At 49.6% G+C, this 22,267-nt stretch overlaps 1 long non-coding RNA gene across 2 annotated transcripts in view; it reads right to left on the bottom strand.

Annotated features, from left to right (window-relative positions):
- Nucleotides 1-14,279: 14,279 nt before the first annotated feature.
- Nucleotides 14,280-22,267, bottom strand: part of LOC104870799 — a 12,811-nt gene continuing 4,823 nt past the window's right edge. Inside the window, exons 3-4 of one of the 2 annotated variants that reach the window (XR_782636.2) lie at nt 18,716-18,796; nt 14,280-16,313 (exon numbers count right to left, since the gene is read on the bottom strand). This is a non-coding gene — a long non-coding RNA (uncharacterized LOC104870799). The remainder of the gene's footprint in view (nt 16,314-18,715; nt 18,797-22,267) is intronic. The other variant, XR_782635.2, reaches the window with a different exon arrangement.

Raw genomic sequence — 22,267 nt, 5'->3', positions numbered from 1 at the left:
CCAGCCCCTTCCTTTCAGGGACGCGTCCTCACAACTTCTAGGGAGCCAAGCCCAGACAGAGTATCTGAGGCCCTCATCTGTGCTGCGCTGTATTTTTAATACCGAATGCAGATGTAGAACAGTTTTGCTGTCCTGCATGGATGGAAACATGGCTGAGCGAGTTGGGCAGGCAGCAGGCCCTGCACTCAGGGCAGCTGGGCCCCTTCTGGGCTTGGGTTTTGTCCACAGAATCCGTGAGGTCCAGCAGACACCTTCCCAGCCAGCTCACACTGGGCATCTTCCCAAAAGGGGGATGAAAGTGGCTTCTTTTGATGGGGAAGGGGGCTTTTCTGAGTCTACTGTCAAATCCACAGGCAGGCGCTCACTTCCGCGTTCAGGGCAGTGACACACCCCTTTGGTTCCAGAAGTCTTTTCTGTGGACTGGACAGTTGGATTGTGACTGTGCGAGCCACAGCTCTCTAGCAGTCTGGGACGAAGTTGAACCATGTGAAACTGACCATTCTGTGAGTCGGAAATGGTTGGATATCAGCAGTTCCGCACTATTCACTGCGTTAGGCGGCCAGATTCTGGGAGGAAGGTAAGATGAGCAATAGACAGGAGGAGGCTTGGAGAAAAGTAAGGATTAGATGGAGAGATGCAGGGGCGGGAAGGAGGAACGGAACAGCATTAAATCAACTTGTGCCAACAGCAACCGATTTTCCTACCAAGAGTTGAGTGTGGTTTTGAGGTTGGAATTTGACCCATGTTCTTTCAACAAAGGGACCTTATTCCTACAATTAACACGTTTCAAAGTAGATATTTAACAAGTGTTTGCTGACTGATGAATGAACGCAGAGGTCAACTCGGGGCTACCAGCACCCCAAAATGAGGGAACACAGAGGAAAAACACAGCTTGTTTGTCTAAGCAATAGGGAGAGCTCAAGCTTCTGAGCTACCATGCAGATCATCTGTCAGGCGACCTTGAAGGAGAATGTTAACTCTTTTGGTTGCTATGGAAAAGGGGAGTGATATTTATTCCATACAGGGGGTTAAAGGTGACTGGTCACTGGGACTGGAAGGAAGGAAGACTGCACAATAAATACTAATTATAATAACCGCTCCTGGCCTCTAAGAAAAATGTTTTTAAAAAAGAAGGAAGGAAGGAAGGAAAGAAAGAAGGAAAAATTCCTCCAAAAGAGAGCCTCTGGGGACAGCCTTGGCACGTCACGGCCTTGAGCTGATCTGAACAAACCCAGAGGGGAAAAGGTTTGGTGAGTTCATGACAGCAAAAGAAGACAGGAAATCCTATGTTTTAAAATTGTTCCTATAGAAATTAATTTCAGGTTTCAATTGCCAAATTATCGCGTTAATTAACATTGCACAAAACTTGTGAGTAACTATACATTTTTCCAGTTTCTGCGTTAAAATCTACATATAAACACGATAGAGAAGTCCCAACAGCCCTGTGGAGTAACTGAGGTCCGGGCAGCAGCAACCCTGTGCCCCTAGCAGATGGGTGGATCCTGGGCACCTCAGCCCTCCAGGACCTTGTGACTCCAGCCCTGGGTCCCACAACCCTCGGTAGGGTCATCAAGAAACAAATGGGAACATGTTTCCTAAATTTTCAAGATGGCTTTGCCGACACTTGAGTCTCTTCAGTTCTGTTCACTCCCTGCTCCTCCCAAACACGTGCGCGCGTATGCGCGCGCGTGTGCGCGCACGCGCACGCACACACACACACACACACACACACACAGAATTTAACAGCTGATAGTGTGGCTCAAGGTGTTTTAAACCCAACCAGAACAAGCTGGGAAGGGGAAGGGCTGATCAGTTTAGCTTCCAGCCAGTCCTGTAAGGGGCAGTAGTTGACACTCCCACGCGTGACTAGTCACACAAGTCACATTCCTTTGTAGCTCAGCGGTAACTGAATACACATGACGCCCCCCTGCACGGTGACCCTGGAGTGTGCCACACACCTGGAAGTAGTGAGGTTCAATTAAAGTGTCACTGCCACTAACATCGGCTTCCCGTGAGAACCACCAGTCACCGGCACAGCCAAGCAGCCAGGACAAATCAGGGAGCCACCAGCCAGCTGCTCAGCTGCACTGCCCCAGATCAGCATTTACAATCCTATTTTTCCAAGAAAACTCACTTGCTTCTACATACATCAATCAATTTTACCCAAGAGCTTTGTTCCTCTCTCATTCAAAGAAGTATTTAGCTAGAATTTCCAGAACAATCTGCTGGGAGAAGTTGACAACGACAGCGAAATGTTCGTGACATTTTTATATTAGAAACAATAGGTGAGAACCTGAGCATGATCTGTAGGCTGGAGAAGAAGAGAAAATGCAAAGGAACATGATGAATTTCTTTTTCTTCTTGTGTGTGCTCCCAAGCATACATGTAGCAGCCCAGCACCTGCAAAGGTTTGTGCAGAGGACACAGACTCGAGGAAAAGGGTCGGGACACTGACATGTGACAAATACTGCGGAGTGAGGATAGGCAGTGGGCTGATGGGTCCGTGGGCTCTGGGTCCTTCCTGCGGAAGAGGAGCAGGGAGTGGCCAGGGAAAGGGGAGAGAAGAGGACAAAGGCTTGGGCCAGAGACGGGCAAGAAAACTGGGCCAGTGGGGAAGGGCGGAGGGGCCTGGAAGGGTCAGGAATTGGGACTTCTGCTCCAGAGTCCAGTTGCACTTTTTCCAGAGTCGAGTCTTCTCTCCCTTCAAAACACACCACACACCACACACACACACACACACACACACACACACACACACACACACACACACACGGGGCCACAATACTAAAATTCAAGAAAGGGTGGGGCTATCATTTTGACATATTCGTAGAGGAAAGAAAGGAAAGTTGACCTCATATTTTACCTTAGATGAATCCCATTGAATAACAAAACCTCCCACTGCTGTTGGAGGGAGGGGAAAATCTACCAAAGTGGAAGGCCAGCACCATCTTACAAAGTCCTGCAGGAAGCTTTGCTCCCCAGGCCATCGGGAAGAGATGCACTATTAAAACAGCTGTGCTGGTGGTCTATTGGACGTAATTGCTCAGACGAACCCTTAGAAACACAGTAGCAATGTCTCAGAATGACCCCAGGCAGCAGGAGAGAAGCCAGGGAGAGGCTGGGGATTAATGACCCCTAAGGAAGGTGTAAATTTCCTGCTACTTCTGGCCTGCAGGTTTCTGAAGCTCGGGAGCCTCAGGAGCTAGAAATCAGCCCACACACATAGAAAGGACCCAGGCTGGGGCATTAGAAACATGTGTCACATAGCACACAAGTCACACTTATAGTTTCTACTGTTTGTAAGAATTTATTGTAACTCCCAAATTATCTCTTAATTCCCCCAATGGTCTGGGAATAAGTATTTCTCACTCTATCAGTATCTGTACACACTCGAAAACCAGAGATGCTGGTGTGTTTGGGGGAAATATCCCAGAGCACTAGAAGAATCCTAGGACATTATAGGGAGGGAGTCCTTGGTCTCCAGATTCCTTGTATCAACCTCCAGCATCGTTGCAGCCAGGGATGAATCACATGTTCCCAAGGCCATCACCTTCAAGGCTGTAGTATGGGAATCACATTGGGATGGCTTGATAATTCTAGAAAACTACTTTACTGAGCTGGAGATAAAAACCATAGTTTGGTGTTATCCAAGTTTTAATTACATGGGTTCCTGTGTAAACCAACAAAATACTTGAGATGATTAAGTTATCAAGAGGAAAGCTTTGTTTCAGCTCACAGCTTTGGGAGTTCCAGTCTGTGGCTGGTTGGTCTTGTTGCTTGGGCCTGAGGTAGACAAGACATCATGGCAGGAGGGAGCGTGTGGAACAGTAAAGCTACTCCTCTCATGGCCAGGGGCCCACAGTCCGCTTCAAGGACACACCCACAATGACCCGAAGACTTCTTACTCTTAAAGTTCTACCACTGCCCAACAAGGCCACCTTGGAGTCCAAGTCTTCAACACATGGGCTCTCGGGGACACTCGTGATCCAAACTGTGGTAGGTCTCTAGTTGTGGTGGATTAATTGATGGTCAACTTGAGTGGACTGCCCAGCGGAACTGAGTCAGTGAGGACTGCTGCCAACGGCACGAAGGCAGAAGGGAAGGAAAGGGAGAAGGAAGACTGCATGCTGCTGATTTTCCTGGAGGAGCTTGCCAGAGCTGGTTTTCCTGATGTGAACTGGGCTGTCCTCATCTCCAGAGGAGCTCGGGTCCTCCCTGTCACTGGGGATGACTGCGGTTCTCTTGGGGGAGCTCTGGTCTTCGCCTAGAGCGCTGCTTCCTGGCTCTAGTGCAGATCCCTCAGCCTGAGGGCACATTCCCTTCACCCTGCTGGTGCAGACTTTCTCGCTTCCACCACTGGCCCTTGGGCCTTCCCGCTGCAGACCCTCCATACAGACTCCCGCGAGACACTGCTTGAGCTCTACCCCCATGAAGGACACTGCCGTGGATCTAAGTAAGGCCTGGATTCCTTGGATCTCCAGCGTACAGACAGATCTCTTACACTCATCTACATTTGACTTCTTTGGTGAATATTATAAGATAACCCTATATATAAATTGTGGTCTGTGTTGAGTCTGCTCTCTGCAAACATCTGACTCTAGCACGCGTTGACTAATACACCAGTAGGGCTAAGGCTAAACTGAGGAGGAGAAAACCGCTCACTGCTGCCCTTGTTGGTACAAAACTGTCGCCCATGGTACCCAACAGAGGCAGATGCCACACACAGGCCCTGGCCACCGTCCTGGTCAACAGCTGGGGCCACAACCAGTTCTTTCAGGTAACCACGTGGGTTCTGTGCTTGGCCTCCCTTACGCACTCTCTGAACCACACTGTGAGCTCAGCATGAGGGGAAAATGTCCCTGTGGCCTTCTCTGGTCTCAGACCCAGCCTTGCTTGATGTGCTGGCAGATGAGGGCACTCAGAAAGCCTGGGATTTAGAGGGCTGGGACACTCCTGTGTAGTGAGTGTAAGTTCCCCCAACACCTTGGTCTGGGGTGCACAGGAGGCGGACTTTTCCTTTTTTCTACAACAGGTTCTCAAGGGCCCATTTCTGCCACGGTGGGATATATTAATCTTGCCAAATTGAGGTAAAGTCAAGCTATTCACCATTTAAAATCCTTTGGAAGGAACTTTTCAGATAATTCATGGTTTCTAGGTCAAGTCCCGTGGCCTCCTCTCCCTGCCGTCTCATGGTGGTCACCCTTGTTTGGCCTTGGTGATGCTGACCCTCCCACATTCCCATCCCTGTTCAGGCTGGGTTTGGCTTCAAATCCGTCCCACGGCCCATTCCCCAGCACTCAACTCAGAAGTCCAATGGCCGACACTGTCAACCCCTCCCAGACACTCAGATAGATCCATAAACTGGGGAGAAGCCATCTGAGGTGGGTGCATGGGCACCTTTTCTCTTGCTCTCCCCAAGTCCCAGAGCTAGCAAGCCTCCTCTTAGTAAAGTGGCCGCCCTCTTAGACCTGGCTCTGTGGGCCAACTGAGCCCCCTTCATTCAGACAATTCTGCTTTAAATCTGACTAAAGTCTCTTCCAGAAGTCATTTTCATGAAGTGAATGGTGAGTAATATTTCTCAAAGAATCTTTTTCTCTTTCTCCTTCCCAATTCCCTACTTTTGGGTGGTAAACTAAAGGGGATTTCTCTTCATGAGTCTAACCAAATGCAGAAACCTTGAACCTGAGGGAGAGCAAGGTCAGAGAGGGTGCAGAGTTAGTCCTCTAGGTAGTGGACTCCACCAACTGCAGATGAAAATGGTTTGGGAACGGCCAGGGATTTAGCCCAGTGGTTCCGCTGTCTGCCTCACAAGTGCAAGGTCCCAAATTCAATCCCTGGTATGAAACAAAATTGTTTAGGAAAAAACACCTGTATCTGTACTGAACATGTACCAACTTGTTTCCTTGTCCTTATTCCCTAGCAACTATTTACATAGCATCTATGTCGTGGTTGATGTTAGAAGAAATCTAGACATGGTTAAAGTATCCAGGGGGATGCGCCCAGCTTATATTCAAATTTTACATCACAAACTTGAGTATCTGCAGACTTTGATATCAGAGGGGTCTAGAAGCTGTGCCCGGGGACATTTCAGGAAGACTGGACATGCGGACGAAGGGACAGTGGTCATGGGTGACAGGCAGAGAAGTGGCCGAAAGAGCGAACGCCGCAGGAAAAAGCGGACAGACACTGGAACGGAAACAGCTCACAGGTTGGTCAGAGGATAAACGGGTACCTGCCTGAGTCCACCAGCTGGGAGCCTCTCGACACCCGTGCCAGGGATGTGCCCTCCTGAGGTGTGTGGCCTGCTCCTGGCCTCCGTCACTTACCTGCTTCCCAGTGGGAAAGGCCCCGGGGTCGCCCTGCCCTTTCCTCCATCGCAGCCTCCTGGGGGCCTCTGAAGGTGAGGCCGCAGCAACTCTGGTACCAGCGCTGGGGTGACCTGGCCCTAGAAGCTTCTAGAAGCTGCTGGAACATGAAGCCTAGAAGGGTAGGGCAGCTGTGTCCGGGAGAGACAGCGGCAGCCAGCCAGTAAGCTGCTCCCCCCGCCCCGCCTGTGCCAGGTCCCACATAACCATGCAGGTCCGAGAGGCCGTGGCCAGAGCGCTGTGCCCCACGTGGGGTTCACTTCCTCCCTGCTTGGCCTCCCTTCCCTTCCTCCCTCGCTCTGGCGACCCTGGGATGGCAGCACAGAAGCTCGCGCAGGCCTGGCCCCAGGCGGAACTGCAAGAGGCTGTGCGTGGTCCACTGGCAACTCAGTGGCTTTTCTGCAATGGGTGCTAGACCCACATAGTCACCTGCGTTAGCTGCTGCCCCGAACTACAAGGTGGAGACGTAAAGTGTTATTCTCTCATGGGGCTGCAGGCTGGAAGTCCCGCATGGAAGTATCGGCAGGTGTGTTCCCTCCTGTGGCTCTGTGGGAGAAGCATTCCCGTCTTCTATCTGCAGGCAGCTACTGGCGCTCTTGGCATCCTTGGCTATGTCCACAAGCTGGGCCCCCATGCTCACACCGCCTTCTTCTCTGAGTATCAGCCTGGTCTCCCACCCGCTCCCACTTAGGAGGATGCTTGTGTTGGCACTTAGGATCCACCAGATAATCCAGGATTGTCTCCTGACCTCAAGATCCGACTTAAGGCCAGGTGTGGTGGTGCATGGCTATCAGCCCAGCGTGCTGGGAGGCTGAGGCAGGAGGATTACAAATTTGAGCCCAGCCTGGGCAACTTGGCAATTTAGTGAGACCCTGTTTCAGAAAAAGAGGGGGTTAGCTGGGGAAGGAACTCAGTACAAAGGTCCTGGGCTCAATTCCCAGTACTAAGGAAGACAAAACAAAACAATCTAACTGCACCTATAATAGCCTTTGTCCAAATAAGATTGCATCCATGGGCTCCAGGGATTCGAGTGTGGCCCTATCTCTGGGAGCCTTTTCCTCAACCTCTTGCACCATCCTCATTTTCCCTGCTAAAATGTACCACAGGGAAATAAAGAGAAGCAAAGTGAAGCAAAGTCTAGCAAAACTCTAACTTCACCAACAAACAATTCTGCGGAGAGAGACGTCTAAGCAGGGAAAAGTGCTAATGTTTCCACTTGTGGTGGTTTCTGAGGCCCAGGAGGGATCCAACCTTCAATCTTCATGTCAACATGTGTTATTTCTTCCTTGAGAGAGGTGAGATGGAATGATCCAGAATTGCTGAGTGGAGCAGCTGGCCCAGGGTGAGCGGGTGCTGGGACCCCACCCAGCCAGCCTCTCCTGCACCCCCATTGCCTCTGGGGCCCAGGGCCCCACCCTGGCTATAGTTGGAGTGAGTGCAACTGTTAGTGCCTCATTTAAAACCCATTTGTGAAAGGCCATAAATCACCCCAGACCACTCAGCCACTCAATGAATTTGGTTCTAAGGCAGGTTGTGTGCTTTCCCGGCAGGGCGTCATATTCCTGGGGTTTTGCACCATTTTCTTTCAGCCATTCGTGTGAACAAATAATTATAGGCATTTCTCCAAGTGTCCACGCCTCCTGCTGAGTCTGAGTTCAGGGGAGCCAGAAAAGTGTGCGTTCCCCCTACCCTGCTCCCTGCAGCCCCTGCAAACTGAGCTGAAGCCCCACATTCTGAGTGAGAGGTTCCTTCCTTGGCATTTGCTCCTGGTCACACAATTGATACCACCAGAAAGTCACACTCTAAGCGTGGCTTTATCTGTTCACCTGTTCTAGTGGTTTCTAAGAGCAAGATGGCTATAGCACAGGATAATCTAGCGGAGGACAAGGAGACGCTACCTAGGAAGGAGGTGAACCAAGTGGACGGGGGGCTTCGGCCATGCCTGGAGAGGGTCTGCCCCACTCTCGAGTTACAGGACACTGAAGTGTGTTGGTGCCCGAAGTGTCCAGGACGCATTCTCCCCAGTGGGCCGCATCATCCTGTCCTCACTTCACGCCCTGAGGTGGTCGCCCCGGAGCACCATCCGCCAACAGGGTGAGGTCTTAGAGGGTGGCTAAAGTCCAGCCGTTCCGGTCCAGGCTGATCCCAGCAGGTGCGTGTGTCCATGCAAAGTTAAATCAGCAAAAAGGACCGTAGGTGACAACTTCCATTCCAGGCAAGGAGGAATCAGGAGCCCTGGACAGCCTTCGCTGCAACAGCAGCACCTCAGACATGATGTGTCTCTGAGGCAGAAGGGGTCCGCAGCAATGCCGCCGGAGACAGACACGGCAGACAGATAAAAGCTGTCCCCAGAAGGGCAGGGGTGGTGCGATGGAAAGGAGGTCATGTGGGTCTCTCACCCCTGCCACCAGGAATCACAGCACCCCCACGCATGAGGGCAGGAGACGCAGAAGCTGGGTGGCAGGCAGGTGATGGGGCTGTAGTCACTGAAATCCCAGTGACGGAACCGGGAGGCATGGAGCTGTTTCATTGTGGTCCCCTGCCACCCTCCGTCTGCTTACTGTTCTGTAAGGAGAACCCGTGAGGGGCTCTGTGTGGAGGAGAGGGGCTCTCTGGGTGCTGGCAAGCCAGACCCACAAAACAAAACTGCTATACACGTGCCCTCACAAACGAAAATTAACAAATAAATAGCAAGACCAAGGCGGAAGTTCCTATAGATTCACTATGTCCCTAGCTTCCTCTCTCCAAAAACTGATAAATATTCCCAGCTCCAAACTGTAGCACCTCTCCCTCTCTCTCTCTCCCTCTCTCTCTCTCTCTCTCTCGGGCCCACACACTAATTCTTTCAGTGTGTGTACTGCTAAATTTCTGCCTAATAGACCCCTTTATGCTGCTTAAAAAAATAAATAATTGGGAAGGCAAGTCACTGAGAAAGAAAGCCAACAAACAAGGACCACAGCATCAGACTTTCAAGGGCTGCAAAGGTTTCTGCAATCAGCTTGCAACAGCAAGCAGACTAGTTAAGTACCGGAAGTTTAAAGAGGAAAAGATACAGAGGAATAGATAGCAGGAAGCTATCAGGAATGAATTGGTGGAATCGGAGAAAAAAAAGCTCTAGAAATGATTATTCTAACTATTGAATAAAAAAAAACTCAATGAGCAAGTTAAATCACAGATGAGACTGCCATGTAAAAATTATTAAACTGGAAGATCAATCTGAAGAACTTATCCAGAATGCAGCAGAGAAATCAAGAGATGAAACTGTGAGAAAGTCTAAAAATATATGAATGAGAAGCTCTGGCACAGGAGTTGGCAAACTATGGCTCACGTGCCAAATCCAGAAGCCACCTGTTTTATAAATAAAGTTTTATTGGAACACAACCATGCCCATCTGTTTACAGATGCCTATGACTTCCTTTGCACTACTACAGAGTTGAGTGGAATAGATATGACATAGGCTGTGTGGTCTTCAAGGCCTGAAATATTTACTCTCGAGAAAAATTGTGCTCCTTCTTTGAGATAGACAGACAGACAGATGACAGAAAGAACTGTATGTACGGACAGGGGACTAGGGATAGAGACAGAAAGAGATAGAAATAGAGATACAGACCTAACTGGGAAGTCAAGAGGAAGAACTGGACAGAGAGGCAATGTTTGAAAAAATAATGACTAAGGGCTGGGGATTTAGCTCAGTGGCCCTGTGCCTGCTTCACAAGTGCAAGGTCCTGAGTTCAATCCCCAGTGTGTGTGTGTGTGTGTGTGTGTGTGTGTGTGTGTGTGTGTAAAAATTTCCAAACTAATTTAAGTGTTTTTTTTTGGGGTACCGGGGATCAAACTCGGGTCCTTGTGCTTGCAAGGCAGGCAGCAGATCCACTGAGCTAAATCCCAAGCCTTTCCAAACTAATTTAAAACATGAAGCCACATATGCAGAGATCACAGCATGTTCCAATCAGGCTTAATAAAAAGAGAGACAGTCCTGCCGCGGTGGTTGAATTTTGCCCCCCCCAAGATGTAAATGTACGCGTAAATGTGATCTTGCTTGGACACTGGATCTTTGCAGATGTCAAATGAAGGGTGTGTTTTTGTTTTTTATTTTCAGGGCTGGAGACGAAACCCAAGGCCACATGCAAGCCAAGCACACAGTCTACCACTGAGCTACATCTCCAACCCCCAAGTTAAGGATCTTCAGATGAGATCATCCTGGATTTAAGGTAAGCCCTAAATACAAGAACTTTTTTTTTTTTGTTTTAAGAAGGGGAGGAAAGAAAAAAAAGAGAAAGTGGTGGTGGAAGGAAGGTGGCCACGTGAAGACAGCAGGCGGCCAAGCCAAGAAACACCTGGCAACACCAGAAGCTGGAGAGGCAAGGACAGACTCCCTTTTAGAACCCACAGAGGGAGCAGGGCCTCACCAACAACTCGATTTTGGACTTCCGGGCTTCTAGAATTATGACAGAATAACTTGTTTTAAACCACTCGATTTGCAGTCATTGGTTATGGCGGCCTCTGGGAACAAACCAATTCTGTTGTTTACTGTGGTGGAATAAAAATGATTCCAAGTTCTTTGCCATTCCCACACTAAGACACATGACATTACCTTCCCCTTGAATCAGAACTGGCCTGCTCTAAACACAGGAGTGACACCAGGCCAGTTCCAGGCCCAAGCATCTGGAGTCCCTGGCAGATTCTGCTTTTCTGCTTCTGGGAGTGTTGAGCTGCCCGTGAGAAGAGCAGGGGCCTGTGCCCTGCAAGGAGAAGGAAAGGCCAGCTGCCCACGTCCCTGCTGCCCCACCTTCCACCCAGCCCTGCCCACCCCAGGGCCTGGCTTTCAGGTCTAGAACCCCTCGTGCCTTCTGGATCCCAAAGTTCTTCCCCTGAGTCAACTCAGCTCCCTCCAGCCAGCCCTGCCCAGGGGCTCACGCCCCTCCTCCCGGTGAGCCATCTTGAATGTCGGCCCCAGCTGAGCTGGAAGGTAACTCCAGACCACCCAGCCGACCTCAGTCAGCCCCCAGAGTAAAAGGACACCCTTGTGGGGATCGGCACTGTAGGCAAAACTAGGCGGAGGAAAGTGGTTAGTGACCAGCTCTTGTTCTCAGCAGATGAGCTGAAAATAACAAATTCTTTAGATGTGCAAGAGTGGGAGCTTCACTGCTTCTCCAAACAAAAGTTAACCGGTGTCTTAGGATCACAGGACTCATTTTGTTAACCACTTTGGGAATTGGGCCCCAGATTCAAACTGTCCGTGCAGATCATAAAGCACTTAAGGCATCAAGAAACCTCAACAAGGCGCCCTAATGTGATTGTTGCAAGGGGCTGTGGTGTAGCGGAGGAAGTTAGAGAAGAGGTATGTGGTTTGGAGTGCAAAGTCCTTGGTTTTTATCTTGGAAACTGGCTCTGTTTTGGGAAAAGGTACACAGTCATTTTTTTGGAGCTCAGGGTATTAACTGAGGGTAGGAGGAGTAAGTATACATCCAAGTCATTTAAATCCAAAATAGAATTGTTTTGGCTTTGTGCTTTGACAGAAAAGGCAAATCCTATTTCTCACACCAGACACAGGAGTGGTTTATTGCTAATATTAATAATGATTAACACCTCTTTGTACAGCAACATAAATAAAATCGATCAAATAAAACAAAGCATCAGATTAGTAAATACTGAATCAAATCAACATTTAAAAAACATTCATGGTTAAATATGTGCCTTCGGGTCCGAGCCTCGACCACTAGGTGGAACTATAGAGGCAAAGTGGGTCTTCATTTATGGCAACCACGGACATACTAGTGAGAAAAAAACCTGCATACGATGATTGCCTAGCATGGCCGAGGCCCTCGGTTCAATCCTCAGCAAAAGAAAGAAAGGAAAGAAAAGAAGGGGGGGGGGAAGAAAGGGAAAATAAAATGAAATAAAATAAAATCATGAAAGGGAAGGAGAGCACACCATTCCTGAAGAAAATAAGCCACACAGTGAAGAGACCAAAATAAAGGAAACTACGTATCTTTCCTATAATTACTAAGTCCCCGCTTTCACAGTGCGGCTCTTGGAAGATCTGTCCTGACCTTGTGGATACGACAGTCATGTGATATATTTGCTGTTTCTCTGCCAAGCGCAGGCTCAGAAGCCCTCCGCCTTGGCAGTGCTGTGGATTTATTTCTCCTTCAAACTCCTCTGCACTTTATTTGATGATCTGTTCCTCCTGACCTGTGAACGTCTTGGCAGAGCTTGGGAAGGCAAACTTTCTCTGTCAATACGATTTTCTCTCAAAAGCCTCCGTCTCCAGAGGCCCAGGACTAGACAGCCGGCCCCGTGTGGGCGAGGGCAGGACGCTGTCCAAGGAGCAGGGTGAAGCGATGGCTGTTTCCCAGCCAGCCTCCCCGGCGGTGGGGTGCCTTTTCCCTGGGGAAGAAACTGGAGGCTGTGTCCCCTGAGAAACTATTGTCCCCAACAGACTTACAGATACCAGTAACTGAAGCCCCCAGTCAACCCCAGTGACCTCCCCGTCACCCCAGAGCAGCCAGTACCTCAGGTCCTTCGGGACCCCACAGACCTCGTACCCCGCCTCCTTCCCCTACTTGGCCAGGGTCTCCCTCCTTTTCATGTGTTTGTTTTGTTCTCTGTTCTGGTTTTTTGTTTGTTGTATCCTCTGTCAGACATCATCCTCTCCCATCACATTATATAGACCTTTTCTAGCGTTCTTTTTTGTTAGTGCAGGTTCGCAGTACACACAGTGTACAGGCACTGCGGGAAAAGGGTACAAATGCATCATACGGTCTGGTTGTCTTTTTTAATCCCTTTCCCCTTCCCTCCCTCCTCCAAATGCCTTTTTCCCATTTTCATTCTTGCTTATATCATTAATCTTATCTCGTGTCTATGACATGTAATGTTTACATTGATTGAAGTTATTATGATCCTGTACACGCAATATCTTTATTCTATTTCCTGTTCGCTTCCCCCTCTTGCCTTGCCCTCAGTCTCCCCGACCCCTCCCCATTTGTATGAGATCTATGCCCTGGTCTCCTCCTATCCATCCTTTATTATACCCTTTGCTCTGTGCCTTACTCAAATGAGAGATACTAGATGGTATTCTAACATGAGGTGGTCTCTAACAAGATAGGCAGAAAAAAACAGGAGAAAAAGAAACATTGGCAGCAGAGGAAAACTTCTCTAAGAGAATACAATGCACACATAAAACAAGAATAGAATAATAGGAAAAGGAACAAAATCAAAGAGCAAGCAGGAGCCCTTACGAAGTAACAACGCATTAGCTAAAGTGGAAATCTGACAGTCTAGTTGGAAAACAGGTTCAAAAATTATTCTAGAAAAGTCAATATGGAAGTCAATATCCAAGAACAAGAGGCCCAGAGGAAACTAATAATATGGAGAAGAAAAACTAATTTTTAATTTTTTTATTAATACACAACTGTGATACAAAGTTGAATACATTCATCAATGGGGAGCTGGGACAATATATGTATCTTCTCTTACTCTTTTTATTTCCCTTCCCTCTGTCTCCCCCAACTCTAGATACTCTTTTCATCTCCAAAAGGTCTCCCTCCCGGTTTCCTAGCATCTCTTTGTGGGGGGGGATGGGGGTTGAACTCAGGACCTTGTTCTTTTGAGGCAGGTGCAGTGCCACTGAGCTAAGTCCCCAGCCCTTCCATCACCTGTCTTTTCTTTTTCTCTAAATTATTTAGACTTTGAATTTCTCATATTGTATAAAAGAACCTAGACAATGTTCAACCTATGGTCTCCAGGTGCATCCATTTTCCCACAAATGACTCAAATAGTCTTCTTTATGGCTGAGTAGTACTCTATTATGCATATACACCATATTTTATTTAGGGAAGAAATTATTAAAGGAAAAAGACCCCACAACTGCAACCACCGAGAAGCAAGCTTTTCCAGGTTAAACAGGCCAGAAAGTGCCCAGTACCAAAATGTACCAAAATGAGAGACGGGCTTCCCACCAAATACCTTTTTAAAACAAACATTCAAATCTTTCAGAGGAGAAAAAAAAAGTCTCACCCTTTCGCAAGTTGGAATGACGGAAGCTTTTCAAAAGCAACACAGGACACTAGAAGACAGTAAAACAAAAGCCGCAAACACGATTTCCCACCTAGGATTGCAAAAATCAATCCAAGTAGCAATCCCAGAAGAGGGGAGGATGAAGACACCATTATGGAGAACCTTATACTTTTGTCCCCACAGGCTTCCCTTCGGAGGAAGTTCACGAAGACTGGCTCCACCATATGGGAAGTAAACCCAGTGATACAAAGGGAGGGAAGGGAGGGAGGGAGGAAAAGAGGGAAGGAGGGAGACAGAGACAGTGAGAGGGGGAGAATCACAGACCCACGGGCTTCTCTAGGGTTGGATAGGAACGATGTTTAATGAGTCTCAAAGTTTCCACAAAAATACTTACACCGATTGCAAAGTGAACAGGAGCGAGTTTACAGGAAGGGACCCTCACAGGCACCGCCTTCCTCAAGGGACCAAACCCAGCAGCAACTGGGATGGTGCAGATGAGAACCCCGCACCGTCTCATAGAGGCGCTGAGATCGCAGTTCTCCGGCCTGGGCTGGAACTAATCCTGGGGAGCTTGAGCTAGAAGCTGGAGGAGCTGCTCCAGGCCAAAAAGTAACCAGCAGCGCAGCTCCAGGGAAGCAGAACCGGGAGGGCGCTTACAGACGGTGCTGCTGAGAAAACTGGTGGACTCTGAGCGGAAGTGGCAGGTTAGACAACTGTCGTGTTTCAACAGCAGGTTTCCTACTTTTAATGATTACACTGAGGTCAAAAGAGTATCTTCGTTTCTAGGAAATGTGTACTGCAGAATGCGGGGCAAAGAGGGCACGATGACTCCAATTTATTTTCAAGTGAATCAGAGAAAGTAAATAATCCTATGGGAAGAGATGTAAACAACTCGTGAATCCACAGCAGGCGAAGGGTCTCCGAGAGTTCCTTGTCCCGTCCTTGCAATGCTTCTCTGAGTTAGAAATGGTGTGAAAAGCTCCAAGCAGGAGCATTCATTTCATTAAGAGTCCACCTCCTCACGGTTTGCATCGGATGGCTAAAAAAACGTGGCTTTACTGAAAGGCAACACAACAGAGAGGCTGGAGAGCACCCACCCGGAGATAACGCGGAGGTCCGCTAACTTCCCTTGGCCTGACCTCCCCACTGTGCGAAGCAGACCAGCAAGAGCCCCGTGTCACAGACTTCGAGGCCAGCGGAAGGCACACCGTGAGCGTCCCCACCGCTTTCTAAGCAAGCTCACTGGGACACGCGCGGTGACACGGCCCCGCCCACTCGGTCTCCGCAGGAGCGCGGTGCCGTGTGGCTGACTTGAGACGTGGCTATGGCCCCTATACCCGAAGGAGGCGACCACCTTCCGAGTCCTGTGGCGCCGCTTCTTTCTCCGCACCTCAGAAGTTTCCCTGCTCCAGGCAGCCATTTGGGTCCCTCTCTTCCTGCGCACCGGGAGGAGGCAGGCGGGGAGTCAGCGCTGGGCTCCCGAGGCTGGAGGCCGGAGCACCTGAGCCAGGCCCCCGCGGACTGCAGGCTGAGCCTAGAAGAACAGAAGTGCCACCTGTGACTTCCGGTTCTATCTGGGAAGAAAAACCAGAGCGAACTGTGTGCTAAGGACGACTCCGAAGGCTGGAAACCCACAGCTGTGTGTCAGGCTGTCCCGGGCTCTGTGCTGGACACGCCCTGGGGTGAAGGGGACCCCGGTGCTTCTCCTACCGGGGCCTTTGCCAACTTGAAGCCCAGGCCATAGTCAGGCACGCAAAGCAATCGTCACTCTGCCTGGCTAGGCCGGGAAGAAAAAAAAGAAATAGATTTAGCAAGGCAGCCAGCACAGTACCCAGTTTTGAAGGGCAAACATCCTAGGGATGGGGAAGAAATGTGGTGAGGAACTTCGGATTATCAGTGGATTTTGCTTGAGGTATTTCCCATCCTGAGCTGTAAAACAAAAAAAAGGGTTGCTATAAGAACGGGGGCAATCAGAGCAGAGCTTTCAGGAGTCTTGTGAGTTGAACAGGGCCTGCGAAAGACTCAAGTCTTCCCAGAGCCTCAGAGTGGGGAGAGTGATCGATCCTCCCTGGGGGCGAGTAAATACAGTTGAGAGGAAGACATCCTGGATGTCAAGAGTTCTCCGAAGCCCAGGACAGGTGTTCTTGTAGGAGGAAGGGACACAGGGACACACGGACAGGAAGGTCGTGGAATGGTGGAGGCAGAGTTCAGGGCACACTGCAGCTCAGCTTGGGAAGACCAAGGAAGGACTCTCCCTGAGGCCGCAGAGGGAGCTCCACAGCTCCAGACCAGGACTTCCTCCCCCGAGAGCTGTGAGAGCCAGTTCCTCTTCCTTCCAGCAGAAGAGAACAGCCTGACCTAGGGCCTGGTCATTTGCGTCAAAGTCAGCCCTGGGAGAGTAACGGAAGTTTCATGGTGCCCCTGAAGGTGCAGAAATCAGAACTGAGCCCCAGGCAGAGGAGAAGCCTGGAAACTCCCAGGCTTTCAACTGAACCCCTAGAGGGACCATGCCCCAGGCTGAGTCTCTTCTCAGGGTGAGAAACACCGGAGAACAACCCAGCATAAGATTTAACACAGGTATAATCAGGGTGGAGGGGACACAGAGGTGGGGAAGGCAATATTCAAAGAAATGCTAAACTGAAAAACTTCCCAAAATGACAAGACACCAAACCCCCAATCGAGGTGCTTGCAACTCCGAGAGGGTAATTTAGCTGAGGGTGCAGCTCACTGCTGGAATGCTTGTCTGGAGCTCGCCAAGGGCCTGCATTCAATTTCCAGTGCTTCCCAAAGATGAATTCTTTCCAGGCAAATCAGTAGAACTGATGAAAACCGAGACCAAACTAGGCGTGGTCACCCACATCTATAATCCGAGCCACTTGGGAGGCTGAGGCAGGAGGACCCCAAGTTTGAGGCCATCCTGGAAAACCTAGCAAGACCCAGTCAAAAAAGAAAGGGAGGATGGGAGGCGGGAAGGAGGAAAGTCCTCTGAATCCCACCCCTAATACTAGGGGAAAAAAGAAAACCAGGGGCAATGCAAACCTTTTCTTTAAAAATTATATATATATATAATATATATAATCAATATAATCTATATATATATATTGAGATGTATAACATAATGATTGATGTATACACTGTGAAATGATTACCACGATCAAATTAGCACACACATCACTACAATTAGCTTCCACATGTGACAGCAAGGACACTGAATACCTACTCTAGGCCAAAACTTAACAATGCAACGGGATTAACTGTAATCAGCAAGCTGTACCCACCCCCACCCCCATCCCGAAATCTAGGAAGCAGCTCACGTTACGAAAAGACACAGTCTACATGCCTGGAACCCCAGCTCTCTGGGAGGCTGAGGCAGGAAGACTGCAAGTTTGAGCCCAGCCTGACTAATTTAGCCAGACTCTGTCTCAAAATAAGAAACTACAGGGCCTGATGATGTAGCTCAGTGTGAAGGCGCTGGGCTCAATCCCTACCAAGAAAAAAAGCAAGCAAACGCACAAACAAAAATCATTCAAAGGGGCAAGAATTAGACTGACAACCGACTTTCCAAGAGGAATAACAGAAGCCAGAAGACACTGGAGTAGGAGGAACCTACTTAAGGGGATGCAGAGCCGTTGACAAAAATCAAACCAAAGGGTGAAACGTTGAAGTCTTTCCCCTGGAGACCAGGAAAGGATGTCTCCTCTTGTCACTTCTACCCAGGACTGCTGGGGCTGAGAGCCAGTGCAGTAAGGCAACAAATAAATCAATGAAAAGAGGCGGGGTGGGCTGTGAAGGGTGAAGTAACTGACAGTCCCTTGCAGACAGGCTTAGCAGGTTCCTCTGGCAGCTGGCTAGCTGTCCCCTGTCCCCTGTCCCCTGTGTGACGCAGGGATCAAGGCTGTACTGTGCCCTGTGCAGCCATCACAGTCCTTTGGAGGCCACCTGTCCCTGTGGCTGAGGGCACAGAAGTGGGGGAGCCCAGAAGCTGGGAAGCTGCAAAGTGGGACTCTTGGGCACCTGTACATTCTGTGTCTGCCACGTAATCCTCCTCGTGCCAAAGGGAAAGTGACGTTAAGTGCCCCCAAAACAAGCTGTGCGTGGTAGCACACACCTGTAATCCCAGCTTTCAGGAGGCCGAGGCAGGAAGGTCTCTGCAAGTTCAAGGCCAGCCTGAGCTACCCAGTGAATTTAAGCCCAGCCTGGAATGCACAGCAAGACCCTGTCTCAAACAACCAAAACACAAATGAAGAAAGCAACCAAAACCAACCAACCATGAGAAGTCGAGAGAGCCTGCAGAATAAAGGAGAAAGGAAAAAAGTTTTCACTGTCAGTACCTTTGATGCCACTTCTTTCCCGCTTTTGAACGAGGGCCTCACATCATCACCCTTCCAGCAAATGACACCATAGCTCGAACCCTGTAAAGTCAGCATTAAGAAAATGGGGGTGGCCAGAGAGGGGGCAGCTGAGACTGTCCTGGGGGGAAGGCCAGAGAGGAGTGGAGCAGGGGAAGGTTCCTGTCACCTGCCGGGCCGCCTGGGCACACAGGGAGCCGCACAGAAGCCAGAGCCTCGGGTGTGTGCCCGCGGGGGGCCTAGGGCGCTGTCCTTAGAGAGTACAGATTCTGACAGGACCCTGAGGCACACGTTCTCTTTCAGGTATTTTTAGAAATCTGTTAGTAGGTTGGGATGTATTCTTTTTTTTTTTTTTTTTGAGTTTATTGGTACATTTAGGGATACAGTACAGTTACATTCATTGTTGGGATCATGTACCTTTACATGGCAAGTCTTGATTCTCATTTTTTTCCCCTTACCTCTGCCCTCCCTTCACCCCCTCCTCCCTTCCCCATCTACAAACACTTTATTTTCATCTTTTCATTCTCTCACATTTTTTTCTTTTCCCTTTTTGTTCTTCCCCTACGTATCACACCTTTTGGGATGTATTCTTTTTTTTTTTTTTTGAGTTTATTGGTACATTTAGGGATACAGTACAGTTACATTCATTGTTGGGATCATGTACCTTTACATGGCAAGTCTTGATTCTCATTTTTTTCCCCTTACCTCTGCCCTCCCTTCACCCCCTCCTCCCTTCCCCATCTACAAACACTTTATTTTCATCTTTTCATTCTCTCACATTTTTTTCTTTTCCCTTTTTGTTCTTCCCCTACGTATCACACCTTTTGGGATGTATTCTTAAAAAATAAGAACTCTTGGGGCCGGGATTTAGCTCAGCGGTTCTGTGGCCTGCCTTGCAAGCGCAAGGACTGGAGTTCACTCCCCGGTACCAAAAAAAGAAGAAGAAGAAGAAGAAGAAGAAAAAAAAGAACTCTTTCCTTAAAATGCATAGGCGCCCTATCAGCCTCCACTGTACCCAAGAACAGCGGACATTAACAATGCTGTGACAGCCTGAAATATCCAGTCTTTAGCGTTTGCCTGGTTTTCTCATACGTTAGTCGGGATAAACACGCACTCAGGTCCCCAGGGCGCGTGCGCACACACAAGCACACGTGCGCACACGCACACACGCACGCACACACACGCGCACACAGCTGACCAACCGTCTTTCCCTCTTCTGGCTCCCTTCCTCCCCCGACACTTATTTGGTGGGGAAGCTGCAGGGGTCTTCCCTGAAGCCGCCCCCATTCTCCCTCTGCTGCCCGCCATCACCGATTTCCCCATCCTTGGATTTCCTGAAGCCTGGCAGTCCTTAGGAGGTCCAGTCAGGGCCCAGTCGGGTCAAGAGGGGAGGTTTCGGCCAAGACACTGAGGGAGGGGTGGGCGCTCCACAGTCACTCTGGGCCCCTCCCTCCTCTCCTCCCAAGCCTGTGACCACGGATGGAGGCTGAGGGACTCGCAGATGACAGCCTGACACCCTCACAGGGCTACAGCGCTCTGCGCTGTCCCTCGGTGCCCCTGGACGTAGTTCTAACACTGCATGTCGGGCGTCTCACCCACGTTCCTCACCGTTTGTAGCGCTGGACGTTGTGGGCTACAACCCCGTTCACTGCATTTGAACTCTGGGGAAACTGGACGACGGGGACGGCTCACTGGTATTTTTTGTTCATTTCTTTTGGTGCGGAAATGTTAAGGAGCAGCTCACGATGCTAAACTGGAAACAGCACAAATGCTCTCCGCATGTGTGCAGAGCTAGTACTGCCCAGGTACTCCACCATGCGCCTCTTGACCCATTACATTATACAAGGGATCAGCCATTGAACGCTTACATTTACACTTCACAGGACTCGCCAGGGAGTTGTGCTATCTCCAGTGGGGATTTTCCACACCCCAGCATCTGCTAATGGTGCCATGGGGTGGGGATAAGAACTAAGTTTCCTGCTTTCACTTTCCTGCAGCTGCCAGACGCGCAGCCCTCTGGGGGTCTGTGGTGCTCCCATCACATGCACTCTGTAAATGCTGATGGGTGGTTTGTGATGCGGCTGGTGATGCTGTACGGGGAGAGAAGAGGTCCCGAGACAGACAAGAGCATCTGCTGCACCCAGAAGGTGGGGTTCCCAGACCAGCCCGAGGCCTCCCTGGCTGGCCGTGATCAGATCACATAGCGTCTGGGCCCTGGAGGAAATTCCTAGTGAATGCGGCTGCTCTGTCCCAGGCGGTGAGAGCTAGATTAAATCCCTGCCCTTCGCCAGCTGCGGTAGGAGCCTGCGGCTCTTTAGAAATGCTCAGAAAGGAAACAGAAGTCGCTGGGATGGGAGTGAGGAAAGCAATCAGAGGGAAGCCACGCAGCCATCATTCCTTCCCTTCTTTAATCAGGGTGTAGCCGCCGCGGAGCACACCGCATAACAGAGCGAGTGTCAGAAGCCCACGTGGCCTCGCGCACACAAGGGTCTCCAGCCGCCCACCAGGTGGGAGTCTTAAGCGATGTCCAAGCTCACACCTTCTGGCGCACTGCCGCCCTCGCCCCCCACCCAGTTTTAGAGCCACTTCCGGGGCCCTGCAGATCGGTTTACGGCATCCGGCCCCACCGCTCACAGGCCATCCACGCTGTGGGCCACAGAGACAGCAGGCAGAGGACAGGACTGGGTCGCAAGTGTGGCGCGCACCTGTGTCCCACGCAGTCGCATAAAGACCGAAGCTGTCCCCGGAGGGCACACAGCTCCCTACAAGTCCTGATCCTGTGTTCACGGCAGCGGGGCTTGGAGTTTCAGTGAGCACCAAGTTCACTGGCCAATGAGGCAAAGACGAAATCTACAATATTGTCCTCCTTTTAATGTAGCCAGTCAGATTTTTCTTTATATTATACAATTTTTTAGCTGAGCATGGTGATGCTTGTTTGTAACTTGAGCTACTTAGGAAGCTTGAGGCAGTAGGATCTGGAGTTCAAGACCAGCCTGAACAATTTGGACTATAGGCAAAACAGTCTCAAAATACAAAAAGGTCTAGGTTGCATCTCAATGGTAGAGCACCACTGGGTTCAAATGCCAGAATCACTAAAATTTTTTCTAAATGCCATAACATTAGTACATTTAATAATATTTGGGGGATGAAACAGCGTTATTTGTCACCAAAATGTCCATCAACAGACAAATGGATAATAAAAGTGAATAACAAAAGGGTAACAAATATTGGCTTATCTATGCAAGGGATTATTACTCAGCCATGAAAAAGAACAAAGTACTAATGTACGTTACAACGTGGACAAACTCTGAAAATATTATGCTAAGTGAAAGAAGCCAGTCACAAGGACCCCATACTGTATGATTCCATTCATGAAAATCCAGAATGAAGAAACCTGTAGAGACAGAAAGCAGACTAGTGGTCAGGCATAGTGGTACATGCCTGTAATCTCAGCACTCAGGAGGCAGAGGCAGGAGAATCAGCATGAGTTCAAAGCCAGCCTAGGCTACATAGTGAAACCCTGTTACAAAAAAA

The sequence above is a fragment of the Fukomys damarensis genome, unplaced genomic scaffold, assembly GCF_012274545.1.
Source record: "Fukomys damarensis isolate Sample0158 unplaced genomic scaffold, DMR_v1.0_HiC HiC_scaffold_24, whole genome shotgun sequence".
In the NCBI taxonomy this organism is placed as follows: Eukaryota; Metazoa; Chordata; class Mammalia; order Rodentia; family Bathyergidae; genus Fukomys; species Fukomys damarensis.
The sequence above is the reverse complement of the archived record's forward strand: the minus strand, read 5'-3'. Positions and strand labels throughout refer to the sequence as shown.